Raw genomic sequence first — 23,582 nt, 5'->3', positions numbered from 1 at the left:
CATGTTCATGCGGAAACACAAAAGGATAAATCTGTGTTGCGCCTTATTCATGCGTGATAAATACTGAAAACGTTCCCCCAATCTTGGTGGTACCACATCATGAAGAATGGAGGAATGATGAATAGGTTTCTTTTCTCTTCGGGCATACTTTGATCTCTTAATGACTGAATCAGTTATTCTTTCCTTTGAAACCCTTTTGCAGGACTCACTTCTGCCCTTCACTTGCCTCTTTCTGCACCCCTCCTACCTCTTTCAGGACACCTGTTGCTTCATTCTGTACTTCTGTTGCTTCATTCTGCACTTCTCTTGCTTCTTTCTGTGCCTCTCTTACATCTTTCTGTATCCCTCTTTCCTCTTTCTGTACCTCTCTTGCCTCTTTCTGCACCTCTCTTGCCTTTTTCTGCACTTCTCGTGCCTCTTTCGGGACCCCTCTTGCCTCATTCTATACCTCTTTTGGTCATTATGCACTGCTCTTGCTTCTTTCTTCACATCTCTTGCAAATTTCTGCACCACTCCTGCACCCATGTTCACTCCTTCAGCCCCTCTTTTGTCTGTTTCTGCACCTCTCTTGCCTCTTTCTACAGTTCTCGTGCCTCCTTTTTCACCTCTGATGCTCCTTTCTGCACTTCTCTTGCTTATTTCTGCACCCCTGTTTCTTCATACTATACTTCGCTTGCTTCTTTCTGTGCCTCTCTTGCTTCTTTCTGCACCCCTCTTGCTTATTTCTGAACCTCTCTTTCATCTGTTTGCATCCCTGTTCCCTCTTTCTGCACCTCTCTTGTCTCTTTCTGCACGTCTGTTGCCTCTTTCTGCATTTCTCTTGCTTCTTTTTACACCTCTGTTGCGTCTTTCAGCAATTCTCTTGCCCCTTTCTGTACTTCTCCTACCTGTTTCTGCACCTCACTTCTTTCTGCACCACGCTTGACTCTTTTGCAGCTCTATTTGCTCTTTCTGAATATCTCATACCTCTTTTTGCACCCTGTTCCCCCTTTCTACACCTCTCCTGCTTGTTTCTGTACCCCTCTTGCCTCTTTCTGCACTTCCCTTGACTCTCTGTGCAGCCTTCTTCCCTCTTTGCTGTACCTCTCTTGCCTATGTCTGCTCCTCTCTAGCCTCTTTCTGAAGTTCTCTTACCTCTTTCTGCATCTCTTTTGCATCTTTCTGCACCACTCTTCTTTCTGCACCACTTTTGCCTCTTCATGCACCCTTCTTACCTCTTTCTGCAACTCTTTTGCCTCGCTCTGCTCCTCTCTTGCCTCTTTCTGCATTTATCTTACCTCTTTCTGCACCTCTTTTGCTTCTTTCTGCACTTTCCTTGCCTCCTTCTGCACCCCTCTTGCCTCTTTCTGTACCTCTGTTGGTTCTTTTTACACTACTCTTGCTTCTTTATGCACCTCACGTGTACATTTTTGCACCTCTCCTGCCATATCTACACCCTTTTTACCTCTTTCTGCAACTCTCTTGCCTCTATATTTAAATTGTCAAAGACTGCAGCATCATCATGATTGGACCCATATACTGCACATATGGTGTATTTAACAGCTGATAGCGTGATTTGAACGATGACCCATCTACCCGCTTTATCAGATGCCACCCTATTAACCTCAACCTTAAATGTTTTTTTCTTTAGTATAGCTACCCCACGTATCGAGGTATTTAAAGATGTACTAGCTATCAACTCATACCCCCCTTGCACCAGAATTTTCCTATCTCGGTATCTTATATGTGTTTCATTTAGCAGTGCCAAGTGAGGGTTGTACATGCTTAACTCTTCAAATACAAGCTGTCTTTTACTCCTATTATTTAACCCTGATACGTTCCATGCAAGGCAATTAACTTGACACATTTCTTAAGTCAAAAATGTTCGAAATAACCGCTTCTAGTAACATATATACCCCCTCTAAAATTATAAATTTGTAGCATGAATCGTTCCTGCCTGTGATATTTTTTTTTAATTGACCCCCCTCCCCTCCCGCCACCACCCCTAGGTCTAAGCCTGTTTCCCTCCCCCCACCCTGTACCTACCAGGAAGCCTAACCCTATCTTCTGCTGCCGCTGATAGGGCAGCGAGACAGTGTGGACCCTCCCAGGATCCTCCCCCTCCGCATTCATTCATACAAACTTAAGTATCGTATTATCGGAGTAGAGAGCAAAAAATGAAAAGAAATTATTTCATTTAGTAGTATCCAATTAACATAGATAGAGGAAAAAAGGAAGCAGAGAAACTAATCAAGTCTCCTAAGTAATAAAGTACAATACTTCTAGTATTATTAGCAATCGTTTGTTAATGATGCAAGAAATTGTTCGGCCTCTTTGAAATCATTAAAAATGCGGGTGTGGCCTGATTTTATGATTTTGAGCCTAGCAGGTTCTTGTAGATAGACCACCACCCCCTTCGATTTCAAAGGATCTATCAGTGTTCTCAATTCCCATTGTTTGTCCATTGTGGCCTTGCTCAAGTCAGACTTCGTGAAAAATGTGGTATTATCTACTGTCACTGGAGTATTCGGTCTGGCCTTGATGGATATTGCTTGTCTCAGTAAAAAATTCCCCAGGTAGATCAAGATGGGCCTTGGATATCTACTATCCTTGTTTTTAGTGAACATGGGCAATCTGTGAGCTCTATGTACTTGGGAGTCCCAATCCCAGTCAGAGAGATCTGGGAAAGCTTTATGCAGTAGTTTGACCATATACGCCCGAGCGTCGGCCCCTTCAGATCCCTCGGGAATTCCAAAAATGCGCAGATTTTGGCGCCGTTGACGATTTTCCAAATCTTCAACTTTATTTTTAAGCGTTACAATATCTTTGTCCTGGTGTTCTGAAGAGACAACCATAGTAGCCAATGTCTCTTCCACCGTAACAACCCTCTGTTGAATTTCGACTATCTCCTCTGTGACATTATGTAGTTTACCGGTAACTTCCTGCAGACAGCTCTGCATTTTACAATTGTCTTCCCTTAGCTGAGAGAAGTTTTGCAGAACCTCTTGACGGTGCTCCAGAAGAGTCTGCAGAATCAAATCCAATGAAGTACCTGTGGCAGCTGCTGCAGATTCTGGGTGTAATTTTTGGGGGAGAGTGAGTATCGCAGAGGGGCTAGGTGTCATAATGATAGCTTGGGTTGAATCATCACATATTGAGGTTTGAGGAGATGGTGACTCCACTGTCTCACTTTCTGTTATATCTAGGATAGAATCCTCATCTTCTATCACTCTTGGCACTGCTGCTGAAGAGACAAAGGGGGTCTTAGTATTGCTCGTGCCCCCCGTGGGGTTATTCCCAGAAAGACGCTTAGCCAAGGTTTTAACACCCCCCTTGGCTTGTATCCACTTGCATAGTGGGCTCTGATCTTTCAAGAGTTTCTCCCTGGCGCTTGTAGATGCTAGTGTCGATGACATGGTATTAAAGTTCAAACTTCAGCTTTTTTTGGTCTTAGCTTTTGCTTTCCCTCCTCTTTTAAGTAGGCTAGTGGTCTTGCCACTCATGATTGTAACAGAGTCATCCTCATTTTCATCACTCTCCGCCCCTTTCTCAGTAACCAGATCCTCATATTCATCCTCATTAGACTCCACACAAAAAGCTCCAGGGACATCAATTTTCACAGAGTCCTCCCCTTTCTTAGATAAAGATCCAAGCAGGACATTTCCTGCGGTTACAATAGTCACATTCATTGTATCTGTATTTATGGAGCCTAAGTTTCGGTTACTTGACTGGTCTTTTAAATTAGAGACAGCGTCTTCATTAATATCCATGTCCTGAGTTGGTGCTGCCTTAATTGACCCCTCACTAGCTCGATGTATCTCTACAGGTTTTGGAGTTAGACCCCCATTATCATCTCCTTGCTGGGTTGAATTAGCTTCAGCTGTAGCAGCTGTAGTAGTAGTAGTCTTAACTATAGGAACAGTGGGGGGTACTATAATGTCATTATCAGTATGAGAACTGGTTAAATTTATATTCTTGTGTCCCCCTGAGCTGGAGAGGGCCAGAGAGTTAATCAACACTTTGTTGTTTACGCTTTCATTTTTCCCTGTCGCTGTCAATGTCACGTTTTTGGCTACATTTACTACTGGTTCATCCACTCTAGAACCCTCAGCTACTGGTAGACAAATGGTCACTTGCTTACCGCTTTGCTTGCCTTGCACGTTGAAGGGAGATCCAGTGATGGGTTTAGCGGCTGCTGTTGGAGTTTTCGCAGTTGCAGCTTGCGTTGCTGCTGTTGCTACTTCTTTTGTAAGTATAGCCGGCTCTGTAGTCTCTTTTCCTTCAGTGTTCTCCTTGTGTAGTTTATTCTGTCTAGGAGGATTCTTGGGTATATTTTTAGGGGCCATTGTAGCAGTGCCTTCCAGTTTTTTTTTACTCCTTGTTCTCGCCACTTTCGTAAATTCTGCTGGCGTATTCCACGTCTACTAATGTCTCTGTCTCTTTCTCAGATAATTACTGCTTGGCTGCCCAATTTCACCAGTTTTCAAGCCTTTCACCTATCCACTTTCATAAATCCTGCAACAGCTAGGCACCCCCCTGCAAGCAATCAGTATGTTTTCTTTTGGTTATATGTTTTCTTTGGTTGTCTTTCACCCCTTTACTCCAGTTAATTGGCTTTACTCAGCCTCCACCTCCAGCAATTTTGCCTCCGTTTGCTGATTAGGGTGGTGTTGGCTCCAATACTTTTCACTGGCTCCGTGGCTTTAGTAGTTTTCCTGAGATCAGCTTCGCTCCGCTCTGCTCCCCAAAAATTGCTCTGAAATGGCAAACGTTGTCTCTTTTTTTTTTCAGCTCCGCTGAATTCTGTCAGGTCTGTCAGGTGAAAACGCCTTCATCGGCGCCCCCCGCCCGCCTAAGCGAGCAGAATTGCTCCGGCAGCCAGCTCCGCCCCCTGCTCGGCAAGTCCTGACCTGCCGGTCAGTCGATTCTGCAGTTTACGTGGTTCCGCCGTCTCAGCAAAGAAGCAAGCTAGCGAGCAAGGCAAGGGAAGGTATAGAATCACTGCCTCTCTTCTCCCGCTATGTTTAACAGCGCTTTGATCTGCTCCGTTCGGTATACCGCTCCTTCTGAACTATTCTCACGGAGGTAAGGGAGGTCCCATGGAAGCGTCCTCACTGCAGCGGCTTCAATCCGCCATCTTGCTTCCACCAAAAACCTCAACCGCCACATAGGGTGGGAGGGAGGGATACTAATCATGGGGGATTTCAACTGTGTTATAAACTATGCAATAGACACAACTAAGAGTACCCCTTCGCAGCGAATGTGTAAGACTAGAGCATCCATCTTAGAGCTGGCCCGTATACATAAATTAAAAGATATCTGGAGACAGCTACACCCTACACTGCCGGGATACACTTACCATTCTATACCTCATAAAATGTATTCCCGTATAGACATGGCCAGGGCAACGAGTCAAATTATTAATGGCAGTAAAATGGAGATCTGCCCAAAGGTAACGTCGGACCATAACCCTATAATGGTAATTTTTAAGGTACTCTCTCCCAAGAAAATACCCAGGCTTTTTTCTTTACCCAGACATCTCTTATCTGATAACAAGTTCATTTCCTTATTGAAAGTTCATATTAAGGAATTTTTAGAGTTTAACATTGATTCAACTAAGATAACTACAGTTTGGGATTGTTGTAAGGCTAGCATCAGAGGATTTGCACAGCAATATATTATCCAGCAGAATTCTAATCAGAAAGCAGAGATTCAGTGCTTAATCTCAGGAATTAGAGGGTTAGAAGAACACCTGGCTGAGATTGCTAGAAAGGAAAGCGCAGGAGCCCCTAACAATTTAAATAAAGACAGACTTGAACTTAAAATAAATACGCTGCGCTGCGAGACTAAAAAATTCTTAAGAGATAAAGTTACTGCTAAGTTACACAAATATAAAATTACACAGTATGAAAGTGGTGACAGAATAGGAAAAATACTGCCTATAAAATAGCCGACGAACGAGCTACTTCTCTAATTAGGAGTATAAAAGGGACAGACGGTACTATTTATACTCAACCCGATAAGATACTGCAACAATTTGCTGATTACTATACTAAGCTGTATACCCCCGAGAATGTGCCTTCAACTGACTTGGTGGAGAACTATATAAGAAATAACTGGCAATCGGAGAATGACCCGAACTGTATGGAAGAGTTAGAAAAAGATTTTACTGAAGAAGAATTAAAATTAGCTATTTTTTCCCTTCCATCTGGAAAGGCCGCCGGAGATGACACCCTTCCTATTGAAATTTATAAATTATGCTGGGAAGAGCTTGTGCCTATACTTTGTTTAGTTATTAATCAGATTGCTACAGAAGAAGGGGCCCCGTCATCCTGGAACACCGCCAAAATTATATTTCTTTTAAAAAAGAATAAAAATCCCACGGAATGTGGATCTTATCGCCCAAACTCTTTGATCAATGCGGATGCCAAGCTCTTTGCCAAATTATTAGCTTTGAGACTGTCCCCCATTATGCCGAGAATGGTTGCAAACATCAGCATGGTTTCGTATCAGGTAGAGATACGACGCAGCATGCAAATACGGCCATCACAGTGCTTGACATGGCCGCAGCTAACTCCACCCCACTCGGTATTATACTACTTGATGCTGAAAAAGCATTTGACCGAGTGGGGTGGGATTACCTGTGGTCAGTTTTGAAAGCAATGGGGTTTAAAAGTAAGTTTATTACCAAGATAAAAGAACTTTATTATTTACCTAATGCATTAATTGGATACGACTGCCTACTTTCTACTAAATTCCCCATTAGAAGAGGAACTCGGCAGGGTTGCCCTTTATCACCCCTTTTATATGCCCTCTCTATGGAACCCTTTATCAATGCCATACAGTTTCAAATGATGATAAAACCATTTAAATTCGGGGCAAACTCTCTTAAAATAACAGCATACGCCGATGATTTGGCAATTTATACAAGCGACTTGACCGAATCTATGTTAGGTATAGTAAAAGAGGCAGAAGCCTTCGGAAAAGTTTCAGGTTATAAGCTAAACCTAGATAAGACACAAATAATAGCTAATTACAAACCGATAATACCTGTGGTACGAGTAAGTTATTCTGCTACTTACCTGGGCATCAAGCTAACATCCAATATAAGGGAAATTAATATACTGAACTACGATGCTTTATTAAAAGAAACTGAAGCCCTCCTTAAAAAATGGCATAAAGTACCTTTAAATATTATTGGGAGAATCAACCTTATTAAAATGAATATCTTGCCAAAATTTCTATACTTATTCAGATGTATACCCTTGAAAATAAATACAGTCTTTTTCAGAAAACTAGATGGTATACTGGGCAGCTTCATTTGGGGCTATAAAAAGAACCGAAGAGCACTTTCCTCTCTGAAACTCCCATTTATAAAAGGAGGGCTTAATTTCCCAGATTTCCGATTGTATTATATTGCATCATTTTTGGGGTGGATACAGAGCTTATTTAATTCCAATAACCCATACTTTTTTCATCAATTCATGCTGGGGCCAGAATGCTTGCAGTTTTTGGCTAGAAGTAATGATCCAAATTACTTCAAAAGAGTGAGGTTTAAGACTGCAAAGGACATAATTAACATCTGGAGGATATTTATGAATCAGAATAAGCTATCATTTTACCACCCACTCTTAAGTCTTTGGAACAACCCAGGCTTACCTAGTATTTTTTCTGATGCCGGGTGTAAAATATGGGAGAGTCAAGGTATATCGAAACTTGGGGATCTTTACGGTTCCTCAGGCTTTTTGGAGTTTGAAACATTAAGGTTATTGTACAAATTACCAGAACATACTTACTTTAAATACACACAAATTCATGATTTTTTGGTAAGAAAATTAAAAATGAAAGAGATTCTGGATTCGGATTTTTGGCAATGTTTGTACAAGGGAGAAGAAAACCAAATAGTAACCATTAGTAAGGGATACAAATACCTTACTGAAACTAAACCAGACGAGTGTCCAAAAATAGCAGAGAAATGGGCCCTTTGCTTTCCAACAGGTATCACTTCAAAAGAAATATCTTACTCCTTAAAGAAAATTGATACGTTGGTTCATTCTTCGAGCTTAAAACTGCAAGCATATAAAACAATCTGCCAACTTTACTACACTCCTCTGCAAATAAGCAAATGGTCCTTGAATAATGGCTCTAACGATCAAACCAAATGCCCCAAATGCCATTTACAAGCGGCAGATCTAGAACACATGTTGGCTCTATGCCCTGCGCTAGCTTCATTTTGGAATAGTATAGGGAAGATATTGAGATTGAAATTGCTAATTGATGCACCTTTAACTTCCGAAATGATACTGCTAGGTATACAGACTAACCCTACACCTTTTCAAGATCTAACTTTTATTGTGTTGGCATGCGCAAGGCTAGTTTTGGCTAGAGCTTGGATAGCTGAACAAGCACCTAATGTGAATGAATGGTGGTGCTTGGTTAAAGAGATACATCATATGGAGCTATTGTTAGCCAGGAAAAGAGGAGTGAAAGCAATGATTAAAGTAAAGAGAATATGGGGAGACATGTTTTATATACCCGACATTACCTAACCTGATTTGAAGTTGTGTTTAACTCAAAATCGGACAAGATTGTATTTACTTGTGTAAACCCCCTTTATTTTTCCTTTGTCTGTCTGAGAATTGATTATCATTTACCAGCTATGGTAAACTGCTTTTTTTAATAATCTTTAAAGATATTGGAAATTATGTACAACAAAATTATGATTGTTCTGTTTAATCCTGCCTGTGGTATCCATTAATAAAAAGGATTTTAAAAAAAACTCTCTTGCCTCTATCTGCATCCCAGTTCACACTTTCTGCACCTCTTTTGTCTGTTTCTGCAAATCTATTGCCTCTTTGTGCAGTACGCTTGCCTCCTTCTTCACCCCTGTTGTTGCCTGCTTTTGTTACTTCTTTTGCCTCTTTCTGCACCCTTCGTGCCTCTTTCTGTACCCCTCTTGCCTCTTTCTGCACCCCTGTTGCTTCATTCTGTACTTCCCTAGCTTCCTCTGTGCCTCTCTTGCTTCTTTATGTACCCTTCTATCTTCTTTCTGTAGCCCTCTTCCCTCTTTATGCACCTCTCTTGCCTCTTTCTGCATCTCTCTTGTCTCTTTCTGCACTTCTCTTGCCTCTTTCTGCATCCCTTTTCCCTCTATCTACAACTCTCTTGCCTCTTTCTACAGTTCTCTTGCCTCCTTCTATCTTCACCTCTGTTGCTTCTTTCTGAACTCCCCTTGCCTCTTTCTGCATCCCTCTTGCCTCTTTCTGCATCCCCGTTGCTTCATTGTGTACTTCTCTTGCTTCTTTCTGTGCCTCTCCTGCATTTTTCTGCACCCCTCTTGCTTCTTTCTACACCCATCTTCCTTCTTTCTGTACCTCTATTGCCTCATTCTGCACCTCTCTCGCCTCTTTCTGCAGTTCTCTTGCCTCTTTATTCACCTCTTTTGCTTCTTTCTGCACTTCTCTTGCCTCTTTCTGCACCCTTCTTGCCTCTTTTTGCACCTCTTTTGGTTCATTATGCACTGCTCTTGCTTTTTTCTTCACCTCTCTTGCAAATTTCTGCACCACTCCTGCCTTTTCTGAACCCCTCTTCCTGCACCTCTCTTGCCTCTGTATGCACCCCTGTTCACTCTTTCTGCACCCCTTTGGTCTGATTCTGCAACACTCTTTCCTTTTCTGCAGTTCTCTTGCCTCCTTCTAAACCTCTGTGTCCTATTTATGCCCTTCTCTTGCCTCTTTCTGCACCCCTCTTACCTCTTTTGGCACCCCTGTTGCTTCATTCTGTACCTCTCTTCCCTCTTTCAGCACTTTCTTTGCCTCTTTCTGTACCCCTGTTCCCTCTTTCTCCACTGGAGAACCGCAGCCTTAAGGCCCGGCGGCGCAGGGTGCGCCTAAATCCCCGGGATTCACCTGCCTTGTCAAAACAGAGACACAGACTCTTCGTGTGGCGTAGAAGATGGTATTTATTAGCTGCAGCTAGTACAGTGGTCTTAGAAGTCGTCAGTACAACGAGGTTCAAAAGAGACTGCCACTTAACTCCGTGGAGCACAGGTTTATATATGATACAATACAATGCAAAATGCAATCACACACGAGCATGAGCTATAGGCAAATGTTATAGACAGTGTTTTAAGACCAAAGCAACTCAAGTTCCCGGTTCTGTTTGTCATTCGACCCCTTAAGTAAATCTCAAGCGAATCCACACAATTCGATTTACAAGCAGAGAAAACACAGCTGCGTGATGTAGAAGGACAGTCAGGAAACAGGAGAATGCATGAGACATGTAGCGAAGGACAGCAGATACGATAACTTAAAGGAAACAATGGTGTGAAATGACATGTAGTCCGGACGGGGATTAATCAGCTCAGACAGGAATTAGTGTACTCGGCCAGACCCTGACACTCGTTAGCAAACATAGGCGAGGAAGCCACCTGACACGCAAAGCAGAAACGACAAAAACATCGCGTTCGCGGAGCTGCCTGAGTGAGGGCAACACAAAATGGCGGCGATCTCAAAATGGAGGCTGAGCACGAACGAATTCATAATTTGCAGAACCTCACCACCTCTCTTGCCTCTTTCTGCACCCCTGTCCCCTCTTTCTATACCTCTCTTGCCTCTTTCTATACCACTCCTGCCTTTTCTGAACCCCTCTTCCTGCACCTCTCTTGCCTCTGTCTGCACCCTAGTTCACTCTTTCTGCACCCCTTTTGTCTGATTCTACAACACTCTTGCCTGTTTCTGCAGTACTCTTGCCTCCTTATAGACCTCTGTTGCTTATTTCTGCCCTTCTCTTGCCTCTTTATTTATTATTTTTTATTTTAAGAATTTGTAAGGCGCGAACTGTCGCCATTGCAGGCATCCTGGCGCTGACAGATTCTGAGGAGGATTGGGGGGTGGAACAGAGGGGACTTGGGCTAACCCGGGAAGAGCCAAGTTTTAACCTTTTTTCTGAAAGGTAGGAGTTCATTGGTATGTCTAATCTCGGTGGGGAGGGTGTTCCAGAGTCTAGCGGCGGTGACCTCAAAGGATCTACCTCCGGATCTGACCTTCTTGAATCTGGGGGTGACTACCAGTTTAGCGTCCGAGGAGCGGAGTTGTCTGGTAGGGGCGTACCACACAAACTTGGATTGTAAAGGGGCTGGGCCGACACCGTGGAGGGCCCTAAAAACAATACAGAGGGCCTTAAATTGCACTCTCTGCCTAAGAGGGAGCCAGTGCAATTGTGCCAAGGCGGATGGTCCATGGGATCTCCTCGGGAGCCCCAAGGCCAATTTTGCAGCCGCAGATTGGACTCCTTGGAGCCTGTCCAATAGATACTCCGGGGCCCCGAGCAGGAGGGCATTGCAATAGTCCAGCCTGCTCAGGATAGTGTATCTAACTACTTGGGCGCGGGCCTGGGTGGGTAGGAGGGGCAGAACTTTCCTTAAAGAGCGCAGAATGGCATTGCAGCAGGCAGAGGTTTTCTGAACATGGGTCTCCATGCTGAGCTTGTGGTCAAGCATGACCCCTAAGTTGCGGACAGAGTCTGCAGGCTGTACATTAGAAGCTGTTTCCGGGGGCCAGAAGTTGCTAGGGAACGGACAGGGGGATCCTCGAGCCACTATTAAAAATCACCTCGGTTTTCCCTGCATTGAACTGGAGTGAATTATTCTTCATCCACCTTGATGTCTCCCGCAGGCAGTTGTGTAGGATCTCTATGGAGATAGAGTCCTCTCCTTCCAAGGAAAGGATCATCTGTGTGTCATCAGCGTAATTAATGGTTTTGATGCCGAAGCTTTTGATCAGAAGAATAAGTGGCCTAAGGTAAATATTAAAAAGTATTGGGCTAATGGCAGAGCCCTGTGGGACTCCGTGCGTTACCAGGGAGAAAGCAGATTGGAAAGGAGGTAGAGATACTGCTTGTTGCCTGTCCTGCAAGAAAGAGTGAAACCAATGCAGTGCCGTATCCCTCACTCCTGCCTCCCATAGGCGTCTCAGTAAGATCTTGTGATTCACCGTGTCAAAGGCGGCAGACATATCGAGCAGTATCAAAAATGATGCCTGACTTCTGTCTGCTCGCCTTTTGAAGTTCGTTCATGGCGATAATGAGGGCAGTTTCGGTTCCATGAGCAGGCCGGAAACCGAATTGGTCCCTATCCAGTAGTAGATGATGTTTCAGGTGGTTGGAAAGGGTGTTACTGACCACCCGTTCCACTATCTTGGCAGGGAACGGCAGCAGTGAGATGGGCCTGTAACTTTTCGAGCAGTCAGGGTCCAGGGAAGGTTTCTTCAGCAAATGGGAGACTAGCGCTCGTTTCCAGTGGACAGGGACAGTACCAGTCAGCAAGGTTTGCTGCCAGATTAGATGGAGCGGGGGGAAAAGTTCTGCTTCGAATTCTTTCCAGATTTTAGGGGGTACTGTGTCCAATGGAGACCCAGACACGATCCCTCTAGCTACCTTAGTGAAGAGTTCGAGAGTTAGCGGTGGAAACCTGCAGAGGAATTCTTCTGGAGACACAGCTAAGTTAGGTGCTTGATTCTCCAGGGTAATAGTGTTCAAGGAAAGGGGATTTCCAGCAGTAAGGGGAGTATTCAGATCTTTAAGGATAAGTTCAATTTTCTCCTTGAAGAATATGGCCAGATTGTCACAGAGGTCTTGGGACGGGACGATCGCATTTTTACAAGACTCCGGATTAGTGACACTGTTTAGGATGTTGAAAATACTCCTGGAATTGTTGGTAGTGTTACAAATCAGGGAGGAGTAGTGATCGGCTTTAGATTTTTTGATGAGAGTTTTGTACGTGTGGACCTTAGTTTTCGTCGTGTCTTTGCAGGTTTTATTATAGTCACGTCTCCACCTTCTCTCTGCTTGTTTACATTCAAGTTTTAGCAGTTTTAGGTCGACGTTGAACTAAGGGGCAGAGTCTTTACCCCTGCACCCCTCTTACCTCTTTCAGCATCCCGTTGCTTCATTCTGCACCTCTCTTGCCTGTCTGCACCCATGTTCACTCCTTCAGCATCTCTTTTGTCTTTTACTGCAACTCTCTTGCCTCTTTCCACAGTTCTCTTGCCTCCTTCTCCACCTCTGATGCTCCTTTCTGCACTTCTCTTGCTTATTTCTGCACCCCTGTTGCTTATTTCTGTACCTCTCTTTATTCTTTTTGTACTCCTGTTCCCTCTTTTTGCACCTCTCTTGCCTCTTTATGTACTTCTGTTCCCTCTTTCTGCATCTCTATTGTCTCTTTCTGCACTTCTCTTGCTTCTTATTACACCTCTGTTGCACCTTTCAGCAATTCTCTCTTGCTTCTTTCTGTACTTCTTTTGCCTGTTTCTGTACCTTACTTGCTTCTTTCTGCACCCCTCTTACCTCTTTCTGCACCTCACTTGCTTCTTTTGGCACTTACTTCTTTCTGCACCTCACTTGCTTCTTTCTGCACCACTCTTGACTCTTTTTGCAGCTCACTTTGCTCTTTCTGTACCTCTCTTGCCTCTTCTTGCACCCTGTTCCCCCTTTCTACACCTCTCCTGCCTATTTCTGTACCTCTTTTGCCTCTTTCAGCTCTTCCCTTGCCTCTCTCTGCACCCTTCTTCCCTCTTGCTGCACCTCTCTTGCCTCTTTCTGCTCCTCTCTTGCCACTTTCTGAAGTCCTCTTACCTCTTTCTGCATCTCTTCTGCTTCTTTCTGCACCACTCTTATTTCTTTCTACACCACTTTTGCCTCTTTCTGCACCCTTCTTCCCTCTTTCCGCACCTCTCTTGCCTCTTTCTGCAGTTCTCTTACCTCTTTCTGCACCTCTTTTGCTTCTTTCTGCACTTCTCTTGCCTCTTTCTGCACCCTTCTTGCCTCTTTCTGTACCTCTGTTGTTCTTTATGCACTGCTCTTGCTTCTTAATGCACCTTACGTGCACATTTTTGCCCCCCTCTTGCCATATCTACACCCCTTTTCCCTCTCTCTGCAACTCTATTTCCTCTGTCTGCACCCCTGTTTACTCTTGCTGCACCTCTCTTGCCTCTTTCTGCTCCTCTCTTGCCACTTTCTGAAGTTCTCTTACCTCTTTCTGCATCTCTTCTGCTTCTTTCTGCACCGCTCTTATTTCTTTCTACACCACTTTTGCCTCTTTCTGCACCCTCCTCCAAACCTTTCTGCACCTCTATTGCCTCTTTCTGCTCCTCCCTTGCCTCTTTCTGCAGTTCTCTTGCCTCCTTCTTCACCCCTGTTGTTGCCTGCTTTCTTCACTTCTTTTGCCTCTTTCTGCACCCTTTGTGCCTCTTTCCTCACCCCTCTTACCTCTTTCTACACCCTGTTGCTTCATTCTGTACTTCTCTTGCTTCTTTCTGTGCCTCTTTTGCTTCTTTCTTCACCCTTCTTGCTTCTTTCTGTGTCCCTCTTTCTGTACCTCTCTTGCCTCTTTCTGCACCTCTCCTGTCTCTTTCTGCTCTTCTCTTGCCTCTTTCTGTACCCCTGTTCCCTCTTTCTCCAACTCTCTTGGCTCTTTCTATAGTTCTCTTGCCTCCTTCTATCTTCACCTCTATTGCTTCTTTCAGTACTCCTCTTGCCTTTTTCAGTATCCCTCTTGCCTCTTTCTGCATCCCTGTTGCTTCATTCTGTACTTCTCTTGCTTCTTACTGTGCCTCTCCTGCATCTTTATGCAGCCCTCTTGCTTCCTTCTGTACCCATCTTCCCTCTTTCTATACCTCTCTTGCCTCGTTCTGCACCTCTCTTGCCTCTTTCTGCAGTTCTCTTGCCTCCTTCTTCAACCCTGTTGCTTCTTTTCCTTTGCCTCTTTCTGCACCCCTGCTGCTTCATTCTATACTTCTCTTGCATCTTTCTACACCCTTCTTGCTTCTTTTTGTACCCCTCTTCCCTCTTTCTGTACCTCTCTTGCCTCTTTCTGCAATTCTCTTATTTCTTTCTGCAATTCTCTTGACTCGTTCCGCAACCCTCTTGCTTCCTTCTGCCTACCTGTTCTCTCTTTCTGTATCCTTCTTGCCTCTTTCTACACCTCTCTTGCCTCTTTCTCTACTTCTTTTACTTCTTTCTGTACCTCTCTTGCTTCTTTCTTCAGTTCTATTGACTCTTTCTGCTCCTCTTTTGCTTCTTTCTGCACTTCTGTTGCCTCTTTCTGCACCCATTGTGCTTTTTTCTGGACCTATGTTGGTTCTTTTTGCACTTCTCTTGCTTTTTTGGTACCTCTCTTGCCTCTTTCTGTATCTCTCTTGTTTCTGACTGCACCCCAGTTCCCTCTTTATGCACCTATTTTTCCTGTTTCTGCAGCATTCTTGAATCTTTCCCCAAGTATTTTACCTCTTTCTGCAAAACTCTTGCCTCTTTTTGCAGTTCTCTTGACTCTTTCTGCACCACTCTTTCATCTTTCAGCACTTCTGTTGCTTCTTTCTGTACCTCTCTTGCTTCTTTCTGCACCCCTCCTGCCTCATTTGTACCCCTCTTCACTCTTTCTGCACCCCTCTTGCCTCTTTCTGCACCTCTGTTCCTTCTTTCTGCACTTCTTTTGTTTCCTTCTGCACATCACTTGCTTCTTTCTGCACCCCTCGTGCCTCTTTCTACAGCACTCTTCCCTTTTTTGCACCTCTCTTCTCTCTTTCTGTACCCCCTGACTCTTCCTGCACCATATTTCTGCATTTCCTTTGTTTCTTTCTGGACCTCACTTGCTTCTTTCTACACACCTTGTGCCTCTTTCTGCATCCCTCTTTCCTCTTTCCGCACCCCCTTGCATCTTTCTCCACCCTGCTTCCCGCACCTCTGTTGCCTGTTTCTCCACCCGCTTCCTTTTTTCTGTCCTTTTTTTGTTTCTATCTGTGCCTTTCTTCCTCTTTCTGTACATGTCCTGCCAATGTAGGCATAGTTAGAAATTAGCATTTAAAAAACCGTAGACATTCACTGCAATAACCACAGGTTTCAGGGTCATTATAGTTAGTAATTAACATTTTAAAAACCTTAGAAATTCACTGAAAAACAGAGGTTTAAGGGGCATTATAGTTAGCAATTAAGATTTAAAAATCCTTAGAAATTCACTGAAAAAACACAGGTTTCAGGGAGGTCATAGTTAGGCTGATATTTCACTCCTACAAACCAGAGAAATTCTGCCGTTATGGTTAGCTGCGCTAACTATAACTCGGCACCCCCACAATGCACTGCTGTTGACATCACATATTACATCACTTATGACATGGTCAGTGACATCACTGATGATATCTCAAATGACCTCACTGATAACATCACTGAAGACATCATTCAGTGACTAAGTGTTTCTAAAAAGTTTAAGAATGTAATATATAGACATGCCAAGGTTTATTGAAGAATGAGTGGGTGTATGAGTGTCTGAATGGTTGATTTAGTGGGTGTGTGACTGACTGTATAAGTGAGTGTTTATGCATGTAACAAGAGGGAGAGAGAGGACTAGTTAGCTAGTCCGAGTCCCCGAGGGTTTAAATGTGATTAAACAAAGAGGACTAGCTTAAGTTGACCAAAGTGTTACAGTACTCAAATTAGTTCTGTCATGGGCACCTTGTTGGTGTATTCATGAGGCCCTCACCCACCAACCTAGTTGGTGGCATGCTTCATCATCGGGCCCACCCAGTGACACCTAGTATGTCCCGGGTGTGCTACGACGCCTGATTACAGTGGAGCTGGTATATTGCTGAGAGTGCAGTGAGGTTGGGTGAGTTGTGATTTAAGACAGCTTGGTGGTGGTCCCAGTACCGGAGGGTAAATTAAATTTTAATAACTGGGCTGTCACCAGCGGTTAAAAGTAAGGCTACAGGACGCGTGAGGGTGGCGAGTTACTGCCCCCTGCGTCCTTCAGATGGTCGACATGTTTCAGCCAGTGCCTTAGAGTATTCTGGCTTTCCTCAGGACCATTTTTTTAAAATGTGTGGTGTGATAAAACAGACTTAGTGTTGTGGTACAGACTATGTGATACACTCACTAAGGCGTTTTTCTATATGTGAGAGGGGGATTCCCTTCTCATGTATACCTGTACAAACAAACATTAAGAACAAGGACAAAACATTTACAAAGAGAGTCAGTAGTCAATTTAGACATATGGTCAACAATGCTTAGGTGGCCGGATCTATAGTGCAAGGTGAGATGACTATAGTCGGCTAGGTGTGATGGTACTGGTGGTGCCATCAGAGTGAAAATACGCGACTAATTAGGAGCGTGGTGTGGCTAAAACACGGAAATCACACTGAAATGAGTTGACTTAGAGTGGCAGAGCACAAGAAAATTGTTCTTACGCTTTGGGTTATTAGCCAATGCTTCCTGGAGGGAACCACCACCAAGCGGTTTTAAATCACAACTCACCCAACCTCACTGCACTCTCAGCAATATACCAGCTCCGCTGTAATCAGGCGTCGTAGCACACCCGGGACATACTAGGTGTCACTGGGTGGGCCCGATGATGAAGCATGCCACCAACTAGGTTGGTGGGTAAGTGAGTGTTTAAACATGTCTTAGTGAATGCATGGGTGAATGACTAATCTGTGCAAATGTCGGTATTGGTCTGTCAGTTGGTGTGTAAGTGGCTGCGTGGGTTGGGTAGTAGCTACATGAGTGTCTATATGGGTTAATGATTGGTTGTCTGATTACCTGTATGGGTGCCTGAGTGTCCATGTGGGTGGGTGTGACTCCCTGTATGGATTTGTGAGTGGGTGATTTAGGGGGTGTATGGGTCCATGCATGTATGGGTGATTGAGTGTGTATATGGCTGTGTTGGTGAGTGAATGGAGGTCTCAGTGACATATGTGTGAGTAACTACATATGTGAAAGGCAGTACTTGTGAGTGTGGGAGTATATATGTGACTATATGTGAGAGTGAGTGATTATGAGAGTAGCTATATGGACGAGTGTGTGCTTGTGTCAGTGATTGTATAAGAGAGTAAGTATGTGTTAGTATCTGTATGAATAAGTGAGGTGATGTGTGTATAACTGTATAGGTGAGTAAATGGCAGTGTGATTTAGTCTTTGGGTGCCTGACTAGGTGTGTGAGTAACTCTGTGGGTGAGTGGCAGTATGTGAGTGTCTGTAAGGGTGTATGAGTGCATATATCATTGGCTGTATGGATGAGTGACAGCATGTATGAGTGATGGAATGGTTAAGTGAGTGGATGTGTAGACCTATGAATCAGTGAGTGGGTATGTACTAACTGGTATTGGTGTGTCTACGGCTTCATGTATGAATGTCTGTATTTTAGAGTGGGTGTAGGAAAGGTTATAGTAGGGTGTGAGGAAGTTCATCAGATATTAAGTGGATGATGTCATCAGTGATGGCCTCAATGATGTAATTTCAGATGTCATCAGTGAGGTCACTGACTATGTCAGGAGTGATGTCATATGTGACTTCATCAGCAGTACGTTGCGGGGCGTGAGTTATAGTTAGCTCAGCTGTATAGTCTCCAAAAGTAACACAAACTGGTAGGAAGTGTTGCTGTGGTAAGTTTCTTGCACTAGAAAGTTACCTAAAGGAAACACAAAATAGCACTAAGTGCTGTGTTGCACTACTCTGTGTCTATGTGGTGTCCCATTGTTGGAGCATGGGATTTCCTATGCCACCGCCCATTGTTTTTGATGCAAAGCCATATCTACTAACATTTGTAGATAGGGGTTTGTGCCATAAATCACACCTCCTTAAAGCAGGTGACCAGAAGGTGAAACGTTTTCACCAAACTTTAGTAATGTTGCACATGTGCTGTTATGAGCAGCACACACACAACATGGAAAATGTTTAAAAGTGGGTGTAAGCATAGTATTTTGTACCAGACGTTTACCCTGCCAGTCCAAAAATCTATGATGAGCTCACCGAGGCACCCATATAGAGTGTGTGGTTCACAAGTGTCTGCGAGGCACCAGGCAGCCCAGAACAATCTTAGTAGCTATGGCACTGTCCTACTCTCTGCCTCTCAGGGAGCACAGTCAAGCCCTTACACTACTGCGCTAAGGTTGAGTGACATATTAGGAAGTCTATCCTGAATTTTCCACAGAAAAACACAAAGGAGGTAACCCATAATCCAAGTTGAGACCTTGGTGACTTTTATGCAACAAGCAACAATGACTCAACAGGTAATATTTCTACATAATGAGATTGGATGCAAAAAACAATTACGATGGGACAGAAACAAGAAGAAGTTGCTTGTTACACTGAAGTTTACACAGGCATGTCAAAGGGAAACGTTGATAAAACACCTATCTGCAAAGGGACACATAAAGGGCCCGATTCACAGAATGAACTTAAGACTAAATCCTAAACTTACTACTATTTGGTATTCACAGAATGCACTTACTACTTTCGGGATTCACAGATTAAACTTATTACTTTCGGGATTCACATAATAAACTTACTACTTTCGGTATTCACAGAATAGATTTAAGACTACTAACTTTACGTCCGCACTCGGGCCGTAAATTACGGCCCGGAGGCGGAGTTTCCGGCTTGGGGGCGGAGCTTACGACCCGGAGGCGGAGCTTACGGCCCGGAGGCGGAGCTTGTGGCTTGGAGGCGGAGCTTCCGGCTCGGAGGTGGAGATTTCAGCCATGGCTAAATACCCACCTCCGGGCCGTAAGCTCCGCCCCCAAGCTGGAAACTCCGCCTCGGGCCGTAATTTACGGCCTGAGTGCGGACGTAAAGTTAGTAGTCTTAAATCTATTCTGTGAATACCGAAAGTAGTAAGTTTATTCTGTGAATCCCGAAAGTAGTAAGTTTAATCTGTGAATCCCGAAAGTAGTAAGTGCATTCTGTGAATACCAAATAGTAGTAAGTTTAGGATTTAGTCTTAAGTTCATTCTGTGAATCGGGCCCAAATAACCTAAAGATATCAATCATTTTTTAAGGCACATTTCTTTGAGATATGCTTCAGGAAACTATGACTGAGATCAATTCCCAGATTTTCAGAACCAAAATACTCTGAAGAGTATATTATAAAGAACAAGTGGCAGGAGATAAGAAGATGGAAAGGACTCAAAATAAAGTAGAAAGGCAAGTGAGCCCAACATCCGAGGTGATAGAAATATCCTCTTATTTGGGGAAGGAGGAATGGGAAGAACTTATCGCTGCATATCCTCAAGACTATAGCAGAAGCAGGACGGCTTCAGACATATGGACCACGAGAACTGAAGGCATGCAGGAAAATCAAGCAGAAATAGGCACGTCAGAAGGAGTAGAAAACTGCAAGGGGCCACTCGAACATCAAGAAAAAACTCCTAAACATCCTGGGCAGGAAAGCGTTTGGCCTAGCCTATTAAATACAGTACAACGCCTGGTGGAAGCTCTACACTACCAATCAGAGAAAATGGACACCCAATTAACGTTATTAGACACATTAGCAGTGTTTGTGGTTGCCATAGATGGAAAGCTGGGTACACTAAACATGCTTCTCCAGTGCAACTTGGACCATCTTCAAGACGCAAACAGGATCATCAGCAGTGAGTGCGGATGCGGCCCAATTATTGATAAGCTAGCCACCCTCCCAACACTACTGACAGACCTGTGTACACAGCTCAAAAGACCCGCTCAGCAAAACTCCAAGCTGGGCATGGACACACAGGGTCACCTAAAAACAAAAGACACCAAAATTGCTCCCTCTACACAAACAGAGGTCATTGAAAAAGGTACAATTGGTGAAGATCCTGAAGCTGTAAGAAAGAGTGAACTGTTGGGCACAGGCGCACAAGAACAACCCAAAATGAACGACCTAACCAAAAGCATAGCGGTCAACGAAATGGGACCAATGAGTCCTTCATTAATGGACATCATTGACGAAGATAACACCAATCTAAAATTAAACGCGAAACAGAGACGAGCTAAAAAACGCAAAGGCAGGTAATATAAGCTCTGCTCAAAACGGGATGGATTCACGCAACTTTTTGGCCGATCTATCATTACAGAGCAAAGCAAATCACAACTTGGGGAAGAAACAACTTCATATCAAAATTCTAATGAAATGAGCCACACAATTGAGCACCTGGAAAAACCAGCTAACACCAGATCAGATGAACAAGACGCCCATTCTCAATACGGCCAATTAGTATCTGCCCAATTATCTGGGAATAGTACAACGCCTACTGATTCTGGCCTGTCAAATGCGCTAAAAAACAACACAAAGTCCAGCCCTAATCCCAGGAAAAACATAAAACAAGGACTCACTTTTGGCAGAATGGGAAAAAGACCAGAAAATCAAGGTATAGGACTGACGGACAGTCAACTATATGCTATTAACCAAGCAACTGTGCCAATTCATATACGGGTAGACCGCACAATAACAGAACCGGCACCCTAAAATCTGACAGTCAACGCACACCGCCCGTGTGGCGGGGGGATACACAAAGAACCTGAAATGTCTGCATCCTATCAACGCACCAACGACCAAGCCCCAGGTGGGGCGATCAAAATCGACACCCATCTGGCAAAAGCAAATCCAACAGAATGTGCGGACCTGAAATCATCAATCAACATCTATAATGGAGGGCGATGTACAAACAATCAAGGGAACACCCCAGACGCCATATGGTTTAATCTAGATTTTATCTCCAAAGGAAGACATGACACCCTCAATAGAAGCAACATAGTACGGCTACTATCCCACATCCCTTCATTGGCAAATGTGTCAAGCACAGACTTGTTGTTGATTGAATTGATAGAGGCAGAAGGCACGGGAAGGGAAGCGACGAAGGCGACTAGGGCCTTGGGAGCAATATCGCAGAAAATTCTATTTGAAGCAGAGGTATTTAAAAACTGGGGCATTACGATAAAACCACATATAAAGCCAGGATACCCGGACATACTATATCCAGGAGTAAAGTTGGAATCCGGGGAAAATGCAGGCAGCTTTAGAACCTCGGTTCTCAGAGGCGCGGTAGGGCCATGTGCAACAGGCAACAATGAGCATATTGAAATTACTTGCTGGAAAGGAGCAGACAGGGCAGCTCCAACTGAGCTGAAAGATCAAAGATGGATCTTTAGAACCATAAAAAACAACAATTAACAAATCAGCCAGAACCCATGTGAGCATATGCAAAACCAATTGTGCATATGCTCCTGGAACATTAATAGTTTAGCCACCAAAATGCTAGATCCAGAATTTATAGCTTACATAAGATCATTCGACATAGTGGCATTACAGGAGACATGGCTCGCTGAACCTCCTCACCCCCAGGGGTATCTACGCTTCTTCACAGGTGCCAAAATGACAGTCAAGTACGGGCACCTAAAGGGTGGCCTAGCAACATACGTAGCAACCACCAGTTTTGCCAAGATAGAAGAAATTGGGACTTCCTCAGCAGCTGCTCTTGCAATTAAGCTGTCCCTAGCACCACCAGGTTCAGGCAAGGCCAGTATTGATTGCATTCTGATCAACACTTATATCCATCCCAAAGAAAAAAAAAAGCAGCAAAGGAACTACACATCTTCTTGGAGGAGTGCATCATGGGAAGATCAACAACTAACATTGTACTTACAGGGGATTTCAACCTCAACCTCATGGGTACACCACAAGAAGAGGTAATCTCAGCTCAAAATACAACTTGGGACCTACCGCCGCAAGGGAAGCTACAAACAGCTAAACAAACAAAACTGGGAGCGCAGATACTTGAAAAATTGGAACACTTCAATATCAGAGCCCTAAACGGTAGGCTTGTGGAAGATAGGCTGCCAGCCCCAACCTATTACTCAACGAGAGCAAACAGCACATTAGATTACACCTTCATCTCACTACCTCTGTTTCATTATACAACCTCGTTCCGGATAGGAAAAAAAACTGACAGTGACCATTGCCCTCAGGAAATTGCTTTGGACATTGCGAGACCCGTGCTCGAGCGATCAAATGCCCCAAAAGAGACTATTCATACTGTTAATTTAAAAAAAAAAAGTATTCGCTAGCAATGGGCGAAACTTCAATAGGAAGGGCACAACATCACTTTACGGAGCGTACTGGATCAAATGAAACCACAAAATGGGAACAATTTACAGCCACCATGTCGAATTATGCAACGAAGCCCAATGCATATGCAAAGCTCAGCAACATGGACAACTTATCTTGAGAGCACAGAGAAAAAATTAAGGAAACAAAAAACTCGATTTATCGATTAATGAGAAAAATATAGCTGGATCCTAAAGAAAAAGCAAAGTAAAACCACTTTCGTACACTGAAATCTTTACTAAAAAAGCTGAAATGGGAAGCAAACAAAACAATGGAGGACAACTTGTGGGCAAGACTCCACTCAGACATTAAACAGAATGACGGGGTAAGGTTTTGGAAAACTCTTCTAACATCACAGAGGAAACATGGGCACTCTATCTTGGTAAGCACTTTAATCAAGACTTACCTAATAATCGGGACTTATCCAACTCTAACATCACAATAAACTATAAAAGCTGACAATACACAACAAGCACAATTGTACACAAACATTAAAGACAGTTATCAATTAATTAATTCCCTAAAACTGCAACATAACATCAAATGCCAAATCAAAAAAGGCAGAAGAGAATGAGCTCCGGGACCATACGGGATCCCGCCAATCCTCTTCAAACAAGATATGGGTTATTGGGCAGCAGTTCTCGGACCCCTTTTTCTGGAAATCAGGAGCTTGAACATCTTGCCAGGATCCTGGAAG

Source organism: Lissotriton vulgaris, chromosome 3_1 (assembly GCF_964263255.1).
Source record: "Lissotriton vulgaris chromosome 3_1, aLisVul1.2, whole genome shotgun sequence".
NCBI classification, from domain to species: Eukaryota; Metazoa; Chordata; class Amphibia; order Caudata; family Salamandridae; genus Lissotriton; species Lissotriton vulgaris.
The sequence above is the reverse complement of the archived record's forward strand: the minus strand, read 5'-3'. Positions refer to the sequence as shown.